Source organism: Siphateles boraxobius, unplaced genomic scaffold (genome assembly GCF_051911475.1).
Source record: "Siphateles boraxobius isolate OS27281-9 unplaced genomic scaffold, OSU_SipBor_1 6, whole genome shotgun sequence".
Lineage (NCBI taxonomy): Eukaryota > Metazoa > Chordata > Actinopteri > Cypriniformes > Leuciscidae > Siphateles > Siphateles boraxobius.
The window spans coordinates 36834618-36859902 of record NW_027509186.1 but is presented as its reverse complement, the minus strand read 5'-3'; the positions used below and the strand labels follow the sequence as shown (position 1 = coordinate 36859902).

At 47.3% G+C, this 25285-nt stretch overlaps 1 pseudogene across 1 annotated transcript in view; it reads right to left on the bottom strand.

The window, feature by feature from the left end:
* LOC143716523 (uncharacterized) overlaps window positions 1–25285 on the bottom strand; it is a 140718-nt pseudogene that overhangs the window by 86328 nt on the left and 29105 nt on the right. The window lies entirely within an intron of this gene.

Here is a 25285-nt window from a genome sequence, read left to right as displayed (position 1 = left end):
ACTGGATTGTGTTCAGGGCCTGGAGTTGACACTGGACTGTGTTCTGGGGATGGAGTCGACACTGGAATATGTTTCAGGGACCGGAGTCGACACTGGACTGTGTTCAGGAGCTGGAATCGACACTGGACTGTGTTCAGGGCCTTGAGTCGACACTGGACTGTGTTCAGGGCCTTGAGTCGACACTGGACTTCGTTCAGGGAATGGAGTCTACACTGGACTGTGTTCAGGGACCGGAGTCGACACTGGACTGTGTTCAGGGGCTGGAGTCATCACTGGACTCTGTTCAGGGAATGGAGTCAACACTGGACTGTGTTCAGGGGCCGGAGTCGTCACTGGACTGCATTCAGGGAATGAAGTTTACACTGGACTTTGTTCAGGGACCAGGGTCGACAATGGACTGTGTTTAGGGGCTGGAGTCGACACTGGACTGTGTTCAGGGGCTGGAGTCGACTCTGGAATGTATTCAGGGGCTGGAGTCAACACTGGACTGTGTTCAGGGGCTGGAGTCGACACTGGACTGTGTTCACGGGCTGGAGTCGACACTGGAATATGTTTCAGGGACCGGAGTCGACACTGGACTGTGTTCAGGGACCAGAGTCAACACTGGACTGTGTTCAGGAGCTGGAGTCGACACTGGACTGTGTTCAGGGAATGGAGTAAACACTGCACTGTTCAGTAGCTGGAGTCGACTCTGGACTATGTTCAGGAGCTGGAGTCGACACTGGACTGTGTTCAGGGACCGGAGTCGACACTGGACTGTGTTCAGAGGCTGGGGTCGACACTTGTCAGTGTTGAGGGAATGGAGTCGACACTGGACTATGTGAAGTGAAAGGAGTCGACACTGGACTGTGTTCAGGCAATGGAGTCGACACTGGACTGTGTTCAGGGGCTGGAGTCGACACTGGACTGTGTTCAGGAGCTTGAGTCGACACTGGACTGTGTTCAGGGAATGGAGTCAACACTGGACTGTGTTCAGGAACCGGAGTCGACACTGGAATATGTTTCAGGGACCGGAGTCGACACTGGACTGTGTTCAGGAGCTGGAGTCGACACTGGACTTTGTTCAGGGACCGGAGTCGACACTGGACTGTGTTCAGGAGCTGGAGTCGACACTGGACTTTGTTCAGGGACCGGAGTCGACACTGGATTGTGTTCACGGGCTGGAGTCTACACTGGAATATGTTTCAGGGACCGGAGTCGAAACTGGACTGTGTTCAGGGGCTGGAGTCGACACTGGACTGTGTTCAGGAGCTTGAGTCGACACTGGACTGTGTTCAGGGAATGGAGTCGACACTGGACTGTTCAGGAGCTGGAGTCGACTCTGGACTGTTTTCAGGAGCTTGAGTCGACACTGGACTGTGTTCAGAGACCGGAGACGACACTGGACTGTGTTCAGGGAATGGAGTCGACACTGGACTGTGTTCAGGGGCTGGAGTCGACACTGGACTGTGTTCAAAAGCTGGAGTCGACACTAGATTGTGTCCAGGAGCTGGAGTCGACACAAGATTGTGTCCAGGAGCTGGAGTCGACACTAGATTGTGTCCAGGAGCTGGAGTCGACACTAGATTGTGTCCAGGAGCTGGAGTCGACACTGGACTGTGTCCAGGAGCTGGAGTCGACACTGGACTGTGTCCAGGAGCTGGAGTCGACACTGGACTGTGTCCAGGAGCTGGAGTCGACACTGGACTGTGTCCAGGAGCTGGAGTGGACACTGGACTGTGTCCAGGAGCTGGAGTCGACACTGGACTGTGTCCAGGAGCTGGAGTCGACACTGGACTGTGTTCAGGAGCTGGAGTCGACACTGGACTGTGTTCAGGAGCTGCAATCGACGGTGGATTGTGTTCAGGGACCGGAGTCGACACTGGACTTTGTTGAGGGACCAGAGTCAACACTGGACTGTGTTCAGGAGCTGGAGTCGACACTGGATTGTGTTGAGGGACCGGAGTCGACACTGGACTGTGTTTAGGAGCTGGAGTCAACACTGGACTGTGTTCAGGAGCTGGAGTCGACAATGGATTGTGTTCAGTGACCGGAGTCGATACTTGACTTTGTTGAGGGACCAGAGTCGACACTGGACTGTGTTCAGGAGCTGGAGTCAACACTGGATTGTGTTCCGGGGCTGGAGTCGACACTGGACTGGACTGGACTGTGTTCACTGGACTTCGTTCAGGGGCTGGAGTCGACACAGGATTGTGTTCAGGAGCTGGAGTCAACACTGGATTGTGTTCCGGGGCTGGAGTCGACACTGGACTGGACTTGACTGTGTTCACTGGACTTCGTTCAGGGGCTGGAGTCGACACAGGATTGTGTTCAGGGGCCGGAGTCGACACTGGACTGTGTTCAGGGGCCGGAGTCGACACTGAACTGTGTTCAGGAGCTGGAGTCGACACTGGATTGTGTTCAGGGGATGGTGTCGACACTGGACTGTGTTCAGGAGCTGGAGTCGACACTGGATTGTGTTCAGTGACCGGAGTCGATACTTGACTTTGTTGTGGGACCAGAGTCGACACTGGACTGTGATCAGGGCCTGGAGTCGACACTGGACTGTGTTCACGGGCTGGAGTCGACACTGTAATATGTTTTAGGGACCAGAGTCGACACTGGACTGTGTTCAGGAGCTGGAATCGACACTGGACTGTGTTCAGGTACCGGAGTTGACACTGGATTGTGTTCACGGGCTGGAGTCGACACTGGAATATGTTTCAGGGACCGGGGTTGACACTGGACTGTGTTCAGGAGCTGGAGTCGAAACTGGACTGTGTTCAGGAGCTGGAATCGACACTGACTGTGTTCAGGGCCGGGAATCGACACTGGACTGTGTTCAGGAGCTGGAGTCGACACTGGACTGTGTTCAGGGAATGGAGTCGACACTGGACTGTTCAGGAGCTGGAGTCGACTCTGGACTGTTTTCAGGAGCTTGAGTCGACACTGGACTGTGTTCAGGGACCGGAGACCACACTGGACTGTGTTCAGGGAATGGAGTCGACACTGGACTGTGTTCAGGGGCTGGAGTCAACACTGGACTGTCTTCAGGGGCTGGAGTCGACACTGGACTGTGTTCAGGGACCGGAGTCGACACTGGACTGTGTTCAGGGGCCGGAGTCGACACTGAACTGTGTTCAGGAGCTGGAGTCGACACTGGATTGTGTTCAGGGGATGGTGTCGACACTGGACTGTGTTCAGGGCCTGGAGTCGTGACTGGACTGCATTCAGGGAATGGAGTCGACACTGGACTTTGTTCAGGGACCGGAGTCGACACTGGATTGTGTTCAGGGGCTGGAGTCGACACTGGACTGTGTTCAGGGGCTGGAGTCGACTCTGGAATGTATTCAGGGGCTGGAGTCAACACTGGACTGTGTTCAGGGGCTGGAGTCGACACTGGACTGTGTTCACGGGCTGGAGTCGACACTGAAATATGTTTCAGGGACCGGAGTCGACACTGGACTGTGTTCAGGGAATGGAGTCGACACTGGACTGTGTTCAGGGACCGGAGTCGACAATGGATTGTGTTCAGGGGCTGGAGTCGACACTGGAATGTGTTTAAGGGACCGGAATCGACACTGGAATATGTTTCAGGGACCGGAATCGACACTGACTGTGTTCAGGAGCCGGAGTCGACACTGGACTGTGTTCAGGGACCAGAGTCGACACTGGATTGTGTTCACGGGCTGGAGTCGACACTGGAATATGTTTCAGGGACCGGAGTCGACACTGGACTGTGTTCAGGAGCTGGAGTCGACACTGGACTGTGTTCAGGAGCTGGAATCGACACTGACTGTGTTCAGGGCCTGGAGTCGACACTGGACTGTGTTCAGGGAATGGAGTCGACACTGGACTGTTCAGGAGCTGGAGTCGACTCTGGGCTGTGTTCAGGAGCTGGAGTCGACACTGGACTGTGTTCAGGGAATGGAGTCGACACTGGACTGTGTTCAGGGGCTGGAGTCGACGCTGGATTGTGTTCTGGGGCTGGAGTCGACACTGGAATATGTTTCAGGGACCGGAGTCGACACTGGACTGTGTTCAGGAGCTGGAGTTGACACTGGACTGTGTTCAGGAGCTGGAGTCAACAATGGACTGTGTCCAGGGAACGGAGTCGACACTGGACTATGTTCAGGGAATGGAGTCGACACTGGATTGTGTTTAGGGGCTGGAGTCGACACTGGATTGTCTTCAGGGACCGGAGTCGACACTGGACTGTGTTGAAGGACCAGAGTCGACACTAGACTGTGTTGAGGGACCAGAGTCGACACTGGACTGTGTTGAGGGACCAGAGTCGACACTGGACTGTGTTGAGGGACCAGAGTCGACACTGGACTGTGTTGAGGGACCACAGTCGACACTGGACTGTGTTGAGGGACCAGAGTCGACACTGGACTGTGTTGAGGGACCGGAGTCGACACTGGACTGTGTTGAGGGACCAGAGTCGACACTGGACTATGTTCAGGGAATGGAGTCGACACTGGATTGTGTTCAGGGGCTGGAGTCGACAGTGGATTGTCTTCAGGGACCGGAGTCGACACTGGACTGTGTTGAAGGACCAGAGTCGACACTAGACTGTGTTGAGGGACCACAGTCGACACTGGACTGTGTTGAGGGAATGGAGTCGACACTGGACTGTGTTGAGGGACCAGAGTCGACACTGGACTGTGTTGAGGGACCAGAGTCGACACTGGACTGTGTCCAGGAGCTGGAGTCGACACTGGACTGTGTCCAGAAGCTGGAGTCGACACTGGACTGTGTCCAGGAGCTGGAGTCGACACTGGACTGTGTCCAGGAGCTGGGGAGTCGACACTGGACTGTGTCCAGGAGCTGGAGTCGACACTGGACTGTGTCCAGGAGCTGGAGTCGACACTGGACTGTGTCCAGGAGCTGGAGTCGACACTGGACTGTGTCCAGGAGCTGGAGTCGACACTGGACTGTGTCCAGGAGCTGGAGTCGACACTGGACTGTGTCCAGGAGCTGGAGTCGACACTGGACTGTGTTCAGGAGCTGGAGTCGACACTGGATTGTGTTCAGGGACCGGAGTCGACACTGGACTTTGTTGAGGGACCAGAGTCAACACTGGACTGTGTTCAGGAGCTGTAGTCGACACTGGATTGTGTTGAGGGACCGGAGTCGACACTGGACTGTGTTTAGGAGCTGGAGTCAACACTGGACTGTGTTCAGGAGCTGGAGTCGACACTGGACTGTGTTCAGAAGCTGGAGTCGACACTAGATTGTGTCCAGGAGCTGGAGTGGACACTAGAATGTGTCCAGGAGCTTGAGTCGACAGTAGATTGTGTCCAGGAGCTGGAGTCGACACTGGACTGTGTCCAGGAGCTGGAGTCGACACTGGACTGTGTTCAGGAGCTGCAATCGACGCTGGATTGTGTTCAGGGACCGGAGTCGATACTGGACTTTGTTGAGGGACCAGAGTCAACACTGGACTGTGTTCAGGAGCTGTAGTCGACACTGGATTGTGTTGAGGGACCGGAGTCGACACTGGACTGTGTTTAGGAGCTGGAGTCAACACTGGACTGTGTTCAGGAGCTGGAGTCGACACTGGATTGTGTTCAGTGACCGGAGTCGATACTTGACTTTGTTGAGGGACCAGAGTCGACACTGGACTGTGTTCAGGAGCTGGAGTCGACACTGGATTGTGTTCCGGGGCTGGAGTCAACACTGGACTGGACTGTGTTCACTGGACTTCGTTCAGGGGCCGGAGTCGACACTGGACTGTGTTCAGGGGCCGGAGTCGACACTGAACTGTGTTCAGGAGCTGGAGTCGACACTAGACTGTGTTCAGGGGCTGGAGTCGACACTGGACTGTGTTCAGGGAATGGAGTCGACACTGGACGTTGTTAAGGGAATGGAGTCGACACTGGACTGTGTTCAGGGAATGCAGTCAACACTGGAATGTGTTCAGGGGCTGGAGTCGACACTGAACTGTGTTCAAGGGCTGGAGTTGACACTGGACTGTGTTCAGGGCCTGGAGTCGACACTGGACTGTGTTCAGGGACCAGAGTCCACACTGGACTGAGTTCAGGAGCTGGAGTCGACACTGGACTGTGTTCAGGGAATGGAGTCGACACTGGACTGTTCAGGAGCTGGAGTCGACTCTGGACTGTGTTCAGGAGCTGGAGTCGACACTGGACTGTGTTCAGGGAATGGAGTCGACACTGGACTGTGTTCAGGGAATGGAGTCGACACTGGACTGTGTTAAGGGAATGGAGCCAACACTGGACTATGTTCAGGGAATGGAGTCGACACTGGACTGTGTTCAGGGGCTGGAGTCGACACTGGACTGTCTACAGGGGCTGGAGTCGACACTGGACTGTGTTCAGGGACCTGAGTTGACACTGGATTGTGTTCAGGGTCTGGAGTCGACACTGAACTGTGTTCATGGGCTGGAGTCGACACTGGAATATGTTTCAGGGACCGTAGTTGACACTGGACTGTGTTCAGGAGTTGGATTCGACACTGGACTGTGTTCAGGGGCTGAAGTCGACACTGGACTGTGGTCAGGGCCTGGAGTCATCACTGGACTGTGTTCAGGGACCAGAGTCAACACTGGACTGTGTTCAGGAGCTGGAGTCGACACTGGACTGTGTTCAGGGAATGGAGTCAACACTGGACTGTTCAGGAGCTGGAGTTGACGACACCGGACTGTTTTCAGGGACCTGAGTCGACACTAGAATGTGTTCAGGGGCTGGAGTCGACACTGGACTGTGTTCAGGGAATGGAGTCGACACTGGACTGTGTTCAGGGAATGCAGTCGACACTGGAATGTGTTCAGGGGCTTGAGTCGACACTGGACTGTCTTCAGGGGCTGGAGTTGACACATGGACTGGGTTCAGGGACCAGAGTCGACACTAGATTGTGTTCAGGGCCTGGAGTCGATACTGGACTGTGTTCACGGGCTGGAGTCGACACTGGAATTGTTTCAGGGACCGGAGTCGACACTGGACTGTGTTCAGGAGCTGGAATCGACACTGGACTGTGTTCAGGGGCTGGAGTCGACACTGGACTGTATTCAGGGCCTGGAGTCGACACTGGACTGTGTTCAGGGACTGGAGTCGACACTGGACTGCGTTCAGGGCCTGGAGTCGACACTGGATTGTGTTCAGGGACTGGAGTCGACACTGGACTGTGTTCAGGAGCTGGAGTCGACACTGAACTGTTTTCAGGGACCAAATAATGAACAGCTGGATTTTATTAACATTAACAAAGATGAATAAATAATGTAATAAATGTATTGCTCATTGTTATTTCATGTTAGTTAATACATTATCTAATGTTAACAAATGAGACCTTATTGTAAAGTGTTACTAAAGTATCTTTGATTTTCAAAGGTCAGTTGTGTCACTCACTTGTGTCATTCACTTGTTAAAGGCACAATATGTAAATTTTGCCACTAGAGGTCGCTTATTCAAAACAAATGCGTAGCTTGATGACGTCGTGAATGATTCATGCGGATTCATGGGAGTTGTCATTTTCACCTATACAGCCGATGGAAAGGAATCTGACGAACTCTGGCAGAAATCGTGTTAATTAATGAGTGGGTGTATTAAAGTTTTATTATCGTTATGATGATATGAAGCAGGCCGGACCGAGAGCCGTAGGAGCATATGCAGTAAATTGACGGTATGTTTACGATACCCATTCACATGGATCTGTGAAAACGACTAAAAACGCTGCTTTCTGCTGCCAGGCCATTAGCTGGCGATGCGATGAAACACTTTAGACTAAACAACATGTGTGCATGACATAAACATCTTCAGATATTAACATTTTTGTTGTTTACAAGGAAACCGTTTTTAAAAACTTGCGCTTTGAAACCAGTTTTCAAAGGTTTTCGATTTTCAGTCATCCAAAACGCTGTTGTCGTGTAAACAGATCCTAAATCAATATTAGAATATCATATTAATAAAAGCTGGATGAATAAATTACTTTTGCTTAATGACATGCAATTCATTTTAGAATGTATAATGGAGAAAGCTCTCTCTGATTATGCTATGTTAGCCATTTGACAAAATAGTGTTGTCTTTAAAGCTTGGTAAAAGGGCACTCGTTGTAAATCAAGAAAATCAGCAAATTTAACAATAAGACTAACCGTGTTGAGCTATATAACAATTATTTTATTTTGCTCACCTGTCTAATAAAACACATAATATATTAAAGTGTTTCCATGGTTTCTACGAAAGTAAATTTGGAATTGGAAATCCAGAGTAGAGCGGATATGGTGTCAATGACAGGCGACACAATGACAACACTGGTTAAAATTGACACAAATCAAGAAATTATATAAAATTTGTTTTCTAGTGGTTTTTGGATATCTTCATCTAAAAAACGTACATATTGTGCCTTTAATGTGATTAAAACTGGGTTATGATCATTTAGATGCATTTCACTGTCTTTTACCATCCATATAATGATTATTATTTCACAGCTCCTAAAGCAGTAAACAATGAAGGATCAAGAATGGACACAGTAGCAATGTTCAGGGAAGAAGGAGGCAGGAACCGGCGAACATTTAACAAACTTTATTAAAATAAAACAAACAAACCAAAAATACCGCCAGCAGCCCCTCGCGGACGACTGCTGGCTAAAATAAAATACAAATACAAAAACCATACACAACTAAAACACAGGCCTGTTCCTCTCTCGATCATCAACGTCGTCGCTCCTCCTTTATGCTTTCGCTCCTCCGTGAGAGATGCGAGACCGGTGTGCTGCACAGGTGCTGCTCATTAGCAATCGCACCACCGGCATCGCGCCGTTCTCTCACGTCCCTCGGCCGTCCTGTTCGCCACAGACACCAACCCATTTGTTCCTCAGTATCTTCATGTTTTATTCTGGATCACTCATGTCTTCATTCTCCTCTTTAATAAACTCCATCTTTAACAGTCACACAGATTTCAGATGATACTAGTGTAGTTTGTCCTTCTCTTGTAGGATAATGTGAATAACAACAACCTCGCTCTACATTATCCCGCTTATTACATGGCTACCTACCAAATAAATCAATAATTTGACACAAAATATTGATTTAAAAAGGAGTTTATTGATTTAAAAATTATTGTATTGCTCCAGAGTGAACAGGGGCCTGTTTCAGAAAGGAGGTTAAGTGAAAACTCTGAGTATGTTAACCCTGAAATGAGGGAAACTCTGGGTTCCCTTTCGAGAGGTCTCTCCTATTGCGTAAGTAGCTTACGCTATGGGAAAACTCCTTTTCTCGAGAATATTGAAGTCTTTATGTAAAACGCATTGCAGCTGCACAGCAGACATCAATGAGCGAAGGAGCTCGGTCATTGGCTGTGCTGCGGCAACTTGCTCGAACCAATGACGGGGCGACTCTGAATTCGCGACCAATGAGCGCGCCTCGCGCCGGCGCGCGTCAGAGCCTGCCAAGATGGGCGTGGCCAAGAGCTATATATTGGGCGCCCTGTCATGAGAGTCTCCTTCAGCGAACACCTTCTTCGCTGAATCCTCCGGATTATTGAAAGCCTTCGCCGCCGTGGAAAAGCGTACCAGCGGGATTGCTACGAGGACGTCGGCATCTTCAGCCGCCTTCGAACGCCATCCTACTGAGCCATTAGGCGCGCTACACGCAAGTATTTACATCTGTTCGCCCCGCGACATTTGTAAAAGAGCAATTTTCTGAGGCGTTGTTCCAAATGTCTTCCTGCGGGACGTGCAGAGACCTTCTTCCGGATCGTCACATCATTTGCGCTCGCTGCCTGGGCCGGGACCACGCAGAAGCTGCTTTGACCAAGGGCGGATGCCCGGAATGTGACGACCTGGGTCTCTCCGCACTGCGGGCTCGCTTCGCCGTTTTCACCGCGAGCGAGCCCATCGCCGACACCCCTCTGTTTGAGCCACGTGTTAAGAAAAAGCGCCGCTCACAGAGGCTTCCTGAACCTGAGCTCAGTGACGTCACGCCGAGCCAGTCTCCACGTGCTTCACCGCCGCTCGTGTCCTCCCCACCGCCGGTTCAGTTCACCCAGCCGGACCCACACCCCTCTAGCAGAGCGGTGGGCCTTGTGACTTTCGGCGCGTCCGAGGACGACGGGGGAGTAGATGACTCTTTGTCCATCGACGCTGCATCTGACGACTGGCCGGGCTCCATTTTCGACCCCGCCCCGTCGACGCTAACTAACACGAGTGGGGGATCCTCTATGGATACGGAGATTGTCCGCATGCTCTCTAAGGCCCTGGAGGATCTCGGGCTCGATTGGTCTTCTCCCGAAGAACCAACCCGAAGCCGACTGGACGAGTGGTTTCTGCAGGGGCGCCAGCAGGCCCCTCGGCAAAGGCCTTCTCCTTTCTTCCCGGAAGTTCACGACGAACTCACCAAGTCATGGAAAGCCCCCCACTCTGCACGTCTGAAGCCTTCTTTTTCTTCGTAGCTATCCTCTGCACTACTTCGGCTCTCGCTGGTCGCGCCTACGCCGCCGCAGGCCAAGCTGCGTCAGCGCTTCACTCAATGGCGGTACTTCAAGTGTTCCAAGCCAAGCTTCTCCGCTCCCTGGACGAGTCTGGCCCTGAACCCGAAACCTTCAAGGACCTACACAGCACGACTGACATAGCCCTGCGAGCCACAAAGGCCACCGCCCAGTCTATTGGCCGCGCCATGGCTAATTTGACTGTTCTAGAGCGCCATTTGTGGCTGACTTTGACGGAGATGAAAGACGCGGATAAAGCCCTGTTTCTCGACGCGCCTATCTCCACCAGCGGGCTGTTTGGACCGGCAGTTAAAGGTTTCGCCGAACGCTTCACTGAGGCCCAGAACGCTTCACAAGCTATGTGCCATTTTCTGCCTAAACGCTCCAGCTCATCGCAGAGCAGACAGAGGCCGCCACAGCCGCAGCGGGCTAGAGCAGCCCCCACCGCCTCTCAGCCCGCGCCTCAGACTGACGCTCGACGCCGCTCGCGCTCCCACAACCGCAAGCCGCCTCCTGAGCGACGGGGTCCTCGGCCCAAGATCGTGCTGAACCCTGAGCCTCGAAAGCCTTCCTAGCCACAGGAATGAGAAGAGAGAGTGCATGTCTCGCAAAAGCCGGACCACTCTCTCTGCAAAATGTCAAACATTACCCAGTCCCCGTACAGGCGGCTGGAAATGTCTATACAGCAGTCAATGGCCCAGTCACAGAGCTCGCTCACCTGCAAACAAACGCCGTTTTTACGGCGACACACAGAAAACACAAAAAGAGTCTTTTTCTGCCTGTGTCACTAAGGGTTCACATGTCCACAAAGTGTGCATTCCCAAATACTGTCAAAACCGTGCCAAATTCATTCCCAGCTCAGGCTGCACGCCCCATGAATGTAGATCACGTGCCTACGGTCATGTACGCACCACTACACACAAGCACTGTTCACACAGTTATGAATTCATCCCCAGTAGAAGCGGGAAACATTATAAAAGTGACGCGTGTGCCTACCACTGTCTATGCACCCCCACTTATAAACACTGTCCCTGCAGTGTCAAACACAACCCCAGCTCATAAAACACGGATACTCGCTCCAGTTCGCCCGCAGACCACCACGTTTTACGACTGTGGTCGAGACGAAAGTGAGAAAGGAGTGTTCGCATGTTCTACGCACCGAGGTGCGCAAATTAATAGAAAAGGGCGCTGTGGAAACTGTTTCCCCCTCTATGAGCGGGGCAGGTTTTTACAGCCGCTATTTTCTCATCCCGAAAAAGGATGGCGGTCTCCGCCCCATCCTAGATCTCAGACACCTGAACAAAGCACTAATGATTCGCTCGTTCAGAATGTTAACAACCAGACATATCCTCGCGCAAGTACTCCCAGGAGATTGATTTCTCTCAGTGGATCTGAAAGATGCTTACTTTCACATTCCAATAGCGCCTCATCACAGGTCTTTTCTGATATTCGCGTTTGAGGGACAGTCTTACCAGTACACAGTACTTCCGTTCGGCCTGTCCCTGGCTCCCCGTACATTCACGAAATGTATGGATGCAGCACTTTCCCCCTTGAGACGAAGGGGAGAGCGAATACTGAATTATCTCGACGATTGGCTGGTCCTAGCACAATCATACCCCTTTTCCACCAAAAAAGAACTGGTTCGGAACTTGTGCTGGTTCAAAGTTAGTTCGGAGTTGGTTCAACTTGCGAACCTTCTCATAACCGGTTTGTTTTCCCACTGACTAGAGCGCCCAGCGAACGACGTCGTTACGTCACTGTGTACGTCGCCATACAGAAACGCTAGCAAGTACATTATTTTGGGATTATCTCTAACTTGTGTACCATGAAGGCTTTAAAAACAATTGAAATAAGTAAGTCTTTTAATCTTTTCCTTTGATATGTAATCATTTCTGATTAGTTATGTACCTCTGTCTTGTGTCTTTTTTTCTTTCCGTTTATTTGTTCTATATTTTGACTGTTTTCTTCTTTGCTTACATAATGTTTTCAATAAAAAAATAAAATTTAAAAAAAGCTAGAAACGCTTGCGCCAACTTCAAGCATAATAATTACAATGGTGGACTACATCGTGTTTCTGCAAATGTTTCTCCTGGCTTTGCGGTCATAAAATATGTTTAGGACACATCTAAACCCGCCTCCAGCCCCGCCGTAAGCATGACACGGTGGTAAAAGAACGGTTCTCTGGTTCTAGTCCAGCAAAGAGTTGGTGCCGCTTTGGAACCAGTTTTCCTGGCCGAGAACCGGTTCTTTGGCTGTCGAAACACAAAGAACCGGTTCGCGAGTAGGCACTGGCTCCGGACCGGCTCTCAAAATGCTTTGGTGGAAAAGGGGTATCAGAGAGTCAGTTAATAACACACAGATCTTGGATCATCAGCCAGCTAGAATGCCTGGGTCTAAGAATCAATTTTGCAAAAAGTATACTATCTCCCAGCCAGAAGATTTCTTTCCTGGGAATAGTTCTAGACTCGATGCAAATGACAGCTCGTCTCTCATCAGAACGCGCGCTCACAATCCGGCGCCTTGCAACATCATTCAGGGCGGGCGCGCGCGCCCCCGTCAAGCGGTTTCAGAGGTTGCTGGGTCTCATGGCCTCAGCATCGGCCGTACTCCAGCTAGGATTGTTGCATATGCGTCCTCTCCAACGCTGGCTCAAGAGCCGCGTCCCTGCTCACGCATGGCGTTCGGGCCACCTTTTAATCAGAGCGAACCACGGCTGTATAAAAGCCCTGACGCACTGGAAAGCCGCCGACTGGTACCAGTCAGGCGTGAGCCTGGGTGTGAACACAAGGAGAAAGATGATCACAACAGATGCCTCCAAAATAGGTTGGGGGGCCCTTTACAAGCGCAGGCCTGTCTCCGGCTTTTGGTCAAACCCGGAGAAGCGCCTACACATAAACTGTCTGGAGATGAAAGCGGTCGCTTTGGCTCTCAGAGCCCTGCTTCCACATCTAAAAAACGAACACGTCCTGGTCCGAACGGACAACATGACGGTAGTGTCGTACATAAATCGCCAGGGTGGACTCAGGTCGAGCTCCATGCATTCAATGGCCAGGAGACTCATCTTATGGTCCCAGCACAACTTGCGCTCGCTGAGAGCAGCGCATGTGCCAGGCGCGCTGAATCAAGGGGCAGACATGCTATCCAGAGACAGGATTCTCCCAGGAGAATGGGCTCTCAACCCGCGGACGATTCAGTGGTTATGGAATATCTTCGGCGAGACGGAGGTCGACCTCTTCGCCTCCAAGGAGAATGCACACTGCCCTCTTTTCTTCACGAAAAGCACGGACACGCTCGCCCAGAGCTGGCCGAGCCGCCCCTCATATGCTTTTCCCCCGATCGCGATGCTGCCACAGGTCATCAGTCGGGTCAGAGAGGAGAAAAACGCAGTGCTCCTGATAGCCCCACTCTGGAAGAACCAAACATGGTTTCCAGAATTGATGCAAATGCAATCTGCACCACGGCCAATTCCACTGAGGCCATACCTCCTCAGTCAGGCCAGTGGGATGATATTACATCCCCGCCCCGATCTGTGGGCCCTTCATGCATGGCCCCTCAACGGGTTCCCAGGAACCTCACGAGTGGAGCGCTAAAAACCATTGCTGAGGCGCGGGCGCCCTCCACGAGACGCTTATATGCCCAGAAATGGAAAGTGTTCAGTGACTGGTGTAACGCCGAGGGCCTGAACCCTGAAACATGCGAGATTACGAACATACTCGCTTTTCTACAAGGGCTTCTGGAGGCGGGCCGCTCCCCCTCCACACTCAAAGTATATGTGGCGGCCATCACAGCGTCACACGACCCTGTGATGGAACGTCCATTGGGAAGAAACGACCTAGTTATTCGTTTCCTAAGGGGCGCTAGGAGGATTTACCCTACACGCCCCCCCTCAGTGCCGATCTGAGACCTAGCTACTGTCCTAGACGCTCTTAAAGGGCCCCCGTTCGAACCACTCCGAACCGTGCACCTTAAGCAGCTCTCGCTTAAAACTGCGCTCTGGCTGGCACTCGCCTCGGTCAAGAGAGTGGGCGATCTGCACGCGCTTTCGGCAAGCGCTGCCTGCTTGGAATTCGGACCTAACGACTGTAGGGTCGTCCTTAGGCCAAAACATGGGTATATTCCTAAAGTGCTAACCACTCCCTTCAGAGCACAGGTTATCTCCCTAACTGCGCTATCGTCTCCAGCAGACGAACACGACGCTAACCTACTCTGCCCCGTTAGGGCTCTCAGAGTGTATTTGGAGCGTTCCGCCCTATTCAGACAGACAGAACAACTGTTTGTATGCTTTGGCGGCCGTACGAAGGGTTCCGCCGTTTCAAAGCAGAGAATCTCTCAATGGATAGTTGAGGCTATAGCTCTGGCTTATGAAGCCAAGGGACTTCAATGCCCCTGGGGAGTCAAAGCACACTCCACCAGGAGTGTGGGTTCTTCCAGGGCGTGGTCGAGCGGGATACCGATCGAGGATATTTGTGCGGCGGGAGGCTGGGCCACACCGTCCACATTTATCAGGTTTTACAACCTACAGGTCCCGACATTGCATTCCAATGTACTATCAGCATGATGCTAGTAGAAATATGAGTTCGGATCTAGATTATGTATGTGCTTGTGTTACACAGAGCGCCTTCTGGCCGCTCTTTACTTTTTTCCCACATATAAAGCTCGCCTCTGCCGGCTGGTTGGATGATAACTTTGCTTTTTTAGCTCAGGCACCTGCTTCTGGCTATCATAAGGCGAAGTTCAGCACGCACAGCGTTTTGCATGGTGTTCCCATAGCGTAAGCTACTTACGCAATAGGAGAGGCCTCCCGAAAGGGAACGACTCGGTTACTAACGTAACCTCGGTTCCCTGAGAGGAGGGAACGAGTATTGCGTAAGCTGCCGTGCTTGTGCTTGGTTAGTTCGCTTCAGTCATTTTAACCTAAAGAACTCTCATGACGGGGCGCCCAATATATAGCTCTTGGCCACGCCCATCTTGGCGGGCTCTGACGCGCGCGGGCGCGAGGCGCGCTCATTGGTCGCGCATTCAGAGTCGCCCCCTTCATTGGTTCGAGCAAGTTGCCGCAGCACAGCCAATGACCGAGCTCCTTCGCTCATTGCCGTCTGCTGTGCAGCTTCAATGCGTTTTACATAAAGACTTCAATATTCTCGAGAAAAGGAGTTTTCCCATAGCGTAAGCTACTTACGCAATACTCGTTCCCTCCTCTCAGGGAACCGAGGTTACGTCAGTAACCGAGTCGTTTTCTGTTTCAGAATGGGAGGTAAGTCAAACCTGAGAAAGCAGGGTAAGTCAAGCCCGTTTCTGAAAGAGAGGTAACTTATACTCATAGTCAGTTACCATGGTAACTTACTCTGTGAACCTAACCTGGTCGGGAAACCCAAACTTCCGTAAACCCAGAGTTTATTTCGGTCTCCTCCCCTTTTTTAAAGAGGAAGCAGTGTTTAAACACCTCATTCATTCTTTCGGTACATTTATTCATTGCTGTTTTTCCCCCAAATTTTTTTAATAAGATGAAGTCTATATAACTTCTTAACTGGCAACTGAAAATACAGTAGATTAGTGTTACTTCATGTAGTTCTAAACAAATTCTGCAGAATTAAACTGTGGCATTCACTGAAAATCACTGAACTGTGTTCATCTGTGCACCAGAAGTTGATGGACCTTCCTCCTGCTGTTCTTCCACACTCTGGTGACGGGGGAGAGATAAGAATATCCGTTTATACTTAGATATAAACTTAGATTCTATAGTCTACTCCACATAAATAATGTGAAGAAATGTGAATGTGTAGATTGTTTGATGTGTAGACACATAATATTAACATTTCACCTGTAGGCCTCTCTGTGGCAGCAGAAACTGTTTCTTCATCCCCATCGTCCTGTGAAGATGACCATTTGGTTGAGCACATTTTATAATACTATTTGTCATAATTTCTGGTGTATTGAGTAGGCTACTTACAACTGTCGGGGGTTCTGTTGGGACAGGAGGCTCCAAAAGACAGATATTACCATCAGAATCTGTTGGGAGCAACAAAAAACCCAACCCAAAGTAAAATATATGGAATTATCAAAAACAGCCTATATAAAAAATAACACATATGCAGACCTCTTACATATTATGAAGGCACTTGAATCTTCGGGAGTGACTGGCTCTGATGAAGTCCCTCCAGGAATTCCCTCAGCCATTGGCCTTCCAGCATTCAGGCTCAGGGCCATCTCCATCTCCTCTACATCTCCATCTCCATCTCCATCTCCTCTGCATCTCCTCTGCATCTTCCTCTGCATCTCCATCTCCATCTCCTCATCTGCATCTCCATCTCGATCTCCTCTGCATCTCCATCTCCTCTGCATCTCCTCTGCATCTTCCTCTGCATCTCCTTCTCCTCTGCATCTCCATCTCCATCTCCTCTGCATCTTCATCTGCATCTCCTCTGCATCTCCATCTCCTCTAAATCTCCATCTCCATCTCCTCTGCATCTCCATCTCCTCTGCATCTCCATCTCCATCTCCTCTGCATCTCCATCTCCTCTGCATCTCACTCTCCTCTGCATCTCACTCTCCTCTGCATCTCCATCTCCTCTGCATTTCCTCTCCATCTCCATCTGCATCTCCTCTGCATCTCCATCTGCATCTCCTCTGCATCTCCATCTCCATCTGCATCTCCTCTGCATCTCCATCTCCACTGCATCTCCTCTGCATCTCCATCTGCATCTCCATCTCCATCTCTTCTGCATCTCCATCTCCTCTGCATCTTCATCTCCATCTTTGCGAGCCTCTTCCTTCTTTCTGTTGGCTGAGTAGAAGTCAAATGAGAATGAACATTTAATTGTGTTAATCAGACCTGTCAAAAATCCTGCTGCACTGCTAGACACTGGATGCTATTTAGTTATTTAATATGTCAAATGTTTGTAAAGTCAGGTAGCCTACATCCATGATATGCTCAAGCCTTACCTGACTGAATTATGTTTTTATATTTCATTTTCAGCTGCTGCCATGTTCTTTAAATTCCTGCAGGATTGCACCCACATGAAAATTAAAATTAGGTTGAATAACATACTCCAGTTTCACCTCTGATATTATAACTGTTGGGCAAGTGACTCTAAAATAATTATTAATTACTAACTACAAATGACATCTTCAACAGTGATTAATGTAATAATTACTATCTCTAGAAAGTATTGGTCTACTTATTACTAATTACTTTATAAATCCCATATCAACCTCAACCAGTTGAACAATACAAAATGAGACAATAAACTGCGCTTTTAATGCTTTCAAATTAACAATATACAATTGAATGAATTATTCTTGAATTGACCAAAGTGTGTAGAGAGAGGTTACATTAAAAATATACCTTTAAAAAATGTTATGTTAAATCCACTGTTGTTTTATACAGAATTGTTCTATAGTCTATGCAGTATTTAATGCAATGACATCATATTTTACTTTATATTACAGAAGAATTAAGAGTAATCCCTTTAGTTAAATTAAAGTATTTAGATTACTTGGTAATTACACCCAACACTATATAACAGTAATTAAAATGTAAACTTAGGCTACGCATTGACTCGAGCAACTATTTTCTCCCAAACTAACTCTCTCGATCGCCGCTACTGCCCTGTTGCTTAAAAAGAAAATGTTTGCGTACTGCTAGTGCGAAATATGCAGACCTCTTTTTGTCTGGCGCTGTTACCATGGTGACTCATAATATCTGCGCTCCATTGATAATGGCTTTTTATAGTTATGGTGCACGCGCTAAACTCAGAGTCAGTCAACTTAGAGTTGATTGAACTTACTAATTTCAGCTGTTCTGAAACCGAAAACTCAGAGTTTCACATCTCAGGGTAAGTCAACTCAGAGTTCAAGTTTTAACTCAGAGTTGGTTGAACCTCCTTATTGAAACGGGCCCCAGAACTGTGTCCATGGCAACACTCTGTTTTTTCATGGCAACGGTGTGTTAAGGCCCCGTCACACCAAGCACGATAACTATAAAGTTAACGATAAAGATATAATTCTAAAAATCGTTCTCCATATTAAAGAATAACAGAGTTCACACCACAACTATAACGATAAAGATATGAGGAACGATATCGTTGGGATCACTTTCAGAACGATTTTTTTCCAGCTGTCGAACGATAAAACACTGACAGCCAATCAGAATCCATTATAATTTAAAGGTCTTGTGCATTTAAAATGGCAGATGCCATTGCAGAGAAGTTAATCGTCGAGGTACAAAAAAATCCTCCACTGTTTGACAAGTCAAACCCCCTTTTTAAGGATACGTTAAAAAAGATGGATATATGGAAAGCAATCGGTTGTATCCTGGGAATAAATGGTGAGAAGTATTAACGATGAGATATTATGCAGTTTAGCATAATGTAACAAAATTACCTCAGGTATCCAGCGCTAGTTTTGACAACATTGCTGAAGTTGCAGTGAAAAGTTGTAGGCTATACATAAAGGTGTTGACTAGGCGATGTTTTTATCCCATCATTGACTTCGTCAGCTAAATTCACTGTTAGATTAGATCGATTACACTAGACTTGCTAGATTCACTGTTTAGATTCGCTCGGATTCGCTCAATTTTTATTATAATTGTAAACAACAATTATAATAAAAATCGGATTCTCCCAACTCCTCTCGTCTTTTAAGGATATCGTGTACCCAAAAGCCCCTGTTTTTCTTTTGATATTTTTTGTAACGTAAAGCAGCAGCAGGTCATCCATTTTCGCTAATTTGAAACCGCAGCGCTGGCGCGCGCGTGCTTAGAATAAAAAGACTGTTATCGGTCGTTGGTGTGGACGCATATATAGTTATCTTTATCGTTATCTTTATAGTTATCATGCTTGGTGTGAACGGGCCTTTATACTTAGCAGTGGTCTGTTATCAACAAATAACAGACCGCATTCTACATTAGAATTCAACCAAGCCATGTAATAAAAATGAATATGTCAGCAGAAATAGACAGTTGTCTCATTTACACGCAGAACACACATTCTAGCTGACAGTCGGCTGTAGTTCTCTCGGTGTCATCAAGTGCAGTTTTTTCCCGCGACGCAAGACGACAACACATTTGACTTTCATCAGCGCTAGTTCGTCAGCGTCGGCTTTGTGTGTTCCGAAAATGAAAATTCTGTCATTAATTACTCACCCTCTATTGGAGGGCCAGAAAGCTCTCAGATAAATTCAAGCCGGATAATAAAAGATGTGGGTCAGTGATGATAAGTATCTGTATAAGGAATAATTGACAACAGGCCTTTGAATTATTCGAAAATAAGCCAAAAAATACCAACTGAGTTGGTAATGTTACACCTCGGATGTGCATTTTTTTCTAATAAGTCAATGGACCGGAGTCAAATATTCTGCTTATACTACGGTTACCACACCTCAAGACATTTGTCAGGTTGTTTTCAGATTAAGCGTGTAATCTTAGTCTTAGACAAAAAGAAAAAGGCTAGAGGTAAGACTGAGTCTTATCTCTAGTCTCTGGCGTCTTGCCTTGTTTTACTCTTTCTTCTTTGCTCATTCATTTCTGTTTCCGGTTGAACTTGGACTTACCCTGATTTTCCTGCAACTTTGCTTTCAAGTAAACTTTATAAACTTCCCGCGAACGACGCGCTCTCCGGAAAAAAAAAACGAAAGAATGCTTCAAACTCACGACACATACTGTCACAATTAGCCACGCACTCCCTGGTTGATCACGGACTACATTTCCCTTCATGCACCTCCCTTGACTGATAACACTTTACACCATACACCTCGCACCTTTTCAAGGTACGATGTCAGGCACTGTAATTTGCTCTGGCCCCCTTCCTGTTCGAAGGAGTGATGAGATAGTTAGCAGATTGTCATCACTCATTGGCTGGCCGTCTAAGTGGTGTCCGCAAAATAATATAGAATTCATAGACAATTGGAAAAGTTTTTGGGGCAAACCTGACCTGTTGAAAAGAGATGGTATTCATCCCTCCTGGGATGGTGCTGCTCTTCTCTCTAGTAATTTGGCTCATAGTCTTAGAGACAAAACATGACAATCTGGGGCTCAGGTCAGGAAGCAGACAAACTGGCTGAACCGACCGTCTGCTAGCGGCCTCGCGTCACCAAGGTCAGATAAATCCCATCACATAGAGGCTCTTCCACCTAGATATCATCATATAGAGACTGTGTCTGTTCCCCGAATTTGGGAATCCAAAAAACGTCCAAACCGATCTAAGGTTAAAAATGTAATTGATATTCAACAAATAAAAAATAGATATAATACCGATGAGCAAACGATAAAGCTTGGGTTGCTGAATATTCGATCCCTTACTTCAAAAGCACTCATAGTTAATGATATGATTTCAGATTATAACCTAGATGTGCTGTGTATGACAGAAACCTGGCAAAAACCAGACAATTACATTACTTTAAATGAGTCCACCCCTCATGATCACTGTTATAAACATGAACCTCGCCTGAAAGGCAAAGGGGGAGGTGTTGCTGTAATTTATAGTAATATTTTCGAAACCACTAAAAAATCTAGTTTAAAATATATTTCTTTTGAAGTGTTGGTGCTTAGTGTAAAAATATATAGTGTGAACGATAAATCAAGTTTCAGAATTCTGCTGGCAATTGTATACAGGCCACCAGGGCACCATAAAGATTTTATCAATGAATTTGCTGACTTTCTATCAGAATTAGTATTGACTGCAGATAAAGTCCTAATTGTTGGTGATTTGAATATACATGTAGATAATGGAAAAGATGCAATGGGATTGGCATTAAAAGACATTCTTAACTCTATTGGAGTTAGACAACACGTGTCAGGACCTACTCGTTGTCGTAATCATACTCTAGATCTAATATTATCATATGGAATCAATGTTGATGCTGTTGAAATTCTGCAGCAGAGCAACGACATCTCAGATCATTATCTAGTCTGATGTAAATTACATTTAGCCAAGGCTGCAAAGCCAACTCCGTGTTACAAGTATGTTAGACCTATCACTTCTGCCACTAAAGATTGCTTTATCAATAATCTTCCTAATCAGTTTCATCGTCTCAGCATCCCAGATAGCTTAGAAGAAATTGATATTGCAACAGAAACTTTTAACTCTCTCCTTTCCAGCACTTTAGATACAGTTGCTCCGTTGCGCTTAAAGAAGATTAAAGAAAATAGTCCAACGCCGTGGTACAACGAGCACACCCGGGCCCTTAAGAGAGCAGCCAGAAAAATGGAACGCAACTGGAAGAAAACAAAAGTAGAGGTATTTCGGATTTCATGGAAGGAGAGCTCGATTGCTTACAGAGAGGCTTTAAAAGCTGCTAGATCTGCTTATTTTTCAACCCTATTAAAAGAAAATAAACATAATCCAAGGTATTTATTTGAAAAAGTGGCTACACTAACGAAAAAGAAAGCTTCAAGCCCAGAAGTTTCCAAGAAACACAGCAGTAATGCCTTTATGAATTCTTCACTTATAAGATTGATAATATTAGGGACAAAATTATAACTATGCAACCGTCTACTACAGCATCGCATCAGGGAGTGCATTACAGTCTCCCCGAGGTAAAATTTGATTCATTTGTTGCCATAGGAGAGGAAGAATTTTGCAAACTCGTTGATTCATCTAAATTGACAACATGTATGTTAGACCCTATACATGAATATCAGTCACATGACCTCTTACGTCATCCGCTCTTTTTCCAGTTTACTACCGCCATCTTGAGTACCTGCCGGGTACTGTCTACAATACTAACGGCATTAGCTAGGAAGCAGATTTTCTCTGTTTGTTTCACTTTATACATAACCAACTTTGTTTATGTAAACCCTGTGTGTATTTGACAGTATTCGCGCAATAAGACTAGAAAAATAACTTGGTTCAGTAACCTGTCGCTGTTGTTAGACAGGCTTAGTGCGCGTGCGCTTCGGGTGTACGCGCTCAGAAAAGCGCTCGTTAGAACCGCACATCAACACGTGAATGACTTGTTAGCACATGCAAATAATGAACTTATGTGAACTGCATTGTCCCGTTCCTTTGCGTTAACATTTGATGTGAATATACGTCGCGTTGTAGCCTATGCTGAGACGGAGGCGCCAGAACTGCAACTGATAGAATGCACGATACTACGACATTTCTTCAAAAGCAGATGGTGGATATATTTTAATCCACGATCATAAAGCGTGATATCGCACAGCCCTAAGCTAGCGTAAACTCATTATCATTTACATCCACTCACCACAGACAACATGAACACTGCACAGAGAGTTTGCACACACAAACCACTGTTATAACATAAAAGCAAGCAGCTGCGTGCATGGTTGGGCATGATATGATTGAAGGATTTTGACTGAATGTGCGCAAAGTGCGCTCCCTTAATAATTCCTAAAAAGCTGACATCAGTTAATCGCGATCTCACATCTCTGTTAATATCAATTAAGCTGACTGCACAATGAATCTTTCATAATATATACACTTTGTTTGTTACAATTAGAGGATTTGTCAGCATACAGAGCTTTGAACAAAAAGTCAGTTTTGAGCATAGAGGTTTTGAGCGGTGAGGGGAGTCTATCTTAAATGCTTCTGATTGGCCTTTGCGTTGAAGAAATCAACACGTATGTCTGTTTTCGGCTACATTGCTCAACGCTGCAAACGTGTTTTAAAAGGAAACTCTGGCCTGTAAGTCGTTTCTATTTTGTTTTAGTTCTTGTTGCTTTTCTGCAAAAATTTATTCGTTTTTATATGTTTTATTCATAGATATTTCTAGTTTGCGGGAGTCCCGCGAATCGTTTTATTCTCCCTGCAACGCGCACACACACACAGAGAATGCATTGCCTCTCGCACTCGCCATCAAATCTAGTCCCGCGCCGCACTCTTTTGCATTGGGAGTGCACATGTCTAGATCAAGGGCCCGGCTCGAGGATAGTGACGGGAAATATCGGCCGCAAGTTCGGGCTCGGCCAGAGAATAAGCTCTACTTCCTTTGCGACTGACGTATCGATCTTGCCGAATCAGGTACTCAATATGGCGGAAGACAAGTTTTAGAATTGAGTGACGTCAGTGAGGAGACGTTGGTGACATCATCTGATATTCTTGTATACCGACTAAACTACGGAAAGAGATGCTTCCAGAGGTCATAGATCCTCTTCTTAACATCATTAATTCATCTTTGCCTCTAGGATACGTACCAAAAACCTTTAAGCTGGCTATGATTAAACCGCTTGTTAAAAAAACGCAACTTGATCCTACAGAATTAGTCAATCTCAAATCTACCTTTTCTGTCAAAGATACTAGAAAAGGCAGTATCCTCACAACTGTGTTCCTTTCTTAAAAGAAATGGTATCTGCGAGGATTTCCAGTCAGGATTTAGACCGCACCATAGCACTGAGACAGCACTCATTAGAGTCACAAATGATTTGCTCTTATCATCCAATCGTGGTTGTATCTCTCTATTAGTGTTACTTGATCTTAGTGCTGCATTTGACACCATTGACCACAACATTCTCTTAAATAGACTAGAAAACTATGTTGGCATTAGTGGAAGTGCATTAGCATGGTTTAAATCATATTTATCTGACCGCTATCAGTTTGTAGCAGTAAATGAAGAGATGTCTTATCGATCACAAGTTCAGTATGGCGTACCACAAGGCTCAGTGCTACGACCGCTGCTGTTCACTCTGTACATGCTACCTTTAGGAGATATCATTAGGAAACATGGAATTAGTTTTCACTGTTATGCTGATGATACTCAGCTCTATATTTCTTCCAAACCTAACGAAACTCACCAATCCACAAAATTATCGGAATGCATAGTTGATATCAAAAATTGGATGACTAGTAATTTCCAACTACTAAATTCTGAAAAAACAGAGATTCTAATTATTGTACAAAAAACTTCCACACGTAATAACCTAGAATACCGTCTAACACTTGATGGCTGCTCTGTTAAGTCTTCGTCGTCAGTTAGGAACCTGGGTGTGCTCTTTGATACCAATCTTTCATTTGAAAGTCACGTGTCTAGTGTCTGTAAAACCGCATTTTTCCATCTTAAAAATATATCTAAATTACGTCATATGCTCTCATTGACAAATGCGGAACAACTAGTTCATGCGTTCATGACATCAAGGCTAGATTATTGTAATGCTCTACTGGGTGGTTGCCCTGCACGCTTAATAAACTACAGCTAGTTCAAAACGCAGCTGCTAGAGTTCTTACCAGAACCAGGAAGTGCGACCATATTAGCCCGGTTCTGTCAACACTGCATTGGCTCCCTATTAAACATTGTATAAATTTTAAAATATTGCTGATTACTTACAAAGCACTAAATGGTTTAGCTCCCCAGTACTTGAGCGAGCTCTTAACGCATTATAGTCCTTCACGTCTATTGCGATCTCAAAACTCCGGCCAGTTGATAATACCTAGAATATATAAATCGACTGCTGGCGGTAGATCCTTTTCCTATTTAGCACCAAAACTTTGGAACAATCTTTCTAACACTGTCCGGGAAGCAGACACAGTCTGTCCGTTCAAAGCTAGACTAAAAACACATCTCTTTGACCTAGCATTCACATAACACTCTATAGACTTCTATAATTCAATATTAGGCTGCTTAGATTAGGTCAGCCGGAACTGGGAACACTTCCCTCAAATCCTGATGTACTCGTTACATCATAAGGCATCTACGCTAATTTTAGTGTCTTTGTTTATCCCGAGGTTTTCCCGCAGCCTGCTGGATCCAGGCCGTTTCCAGATCTGACGAAGGACTTTCGCCTGGACCTGATGACAATGCAGTGCTGAAGTGCCAACTAGCCTCTCCCTATGGAGGATCCCTATACCACACTCTACAGATAAAGCGTTGTGAAATTTTTCGGTTCGCGTACCTACCCAAAGTGATAA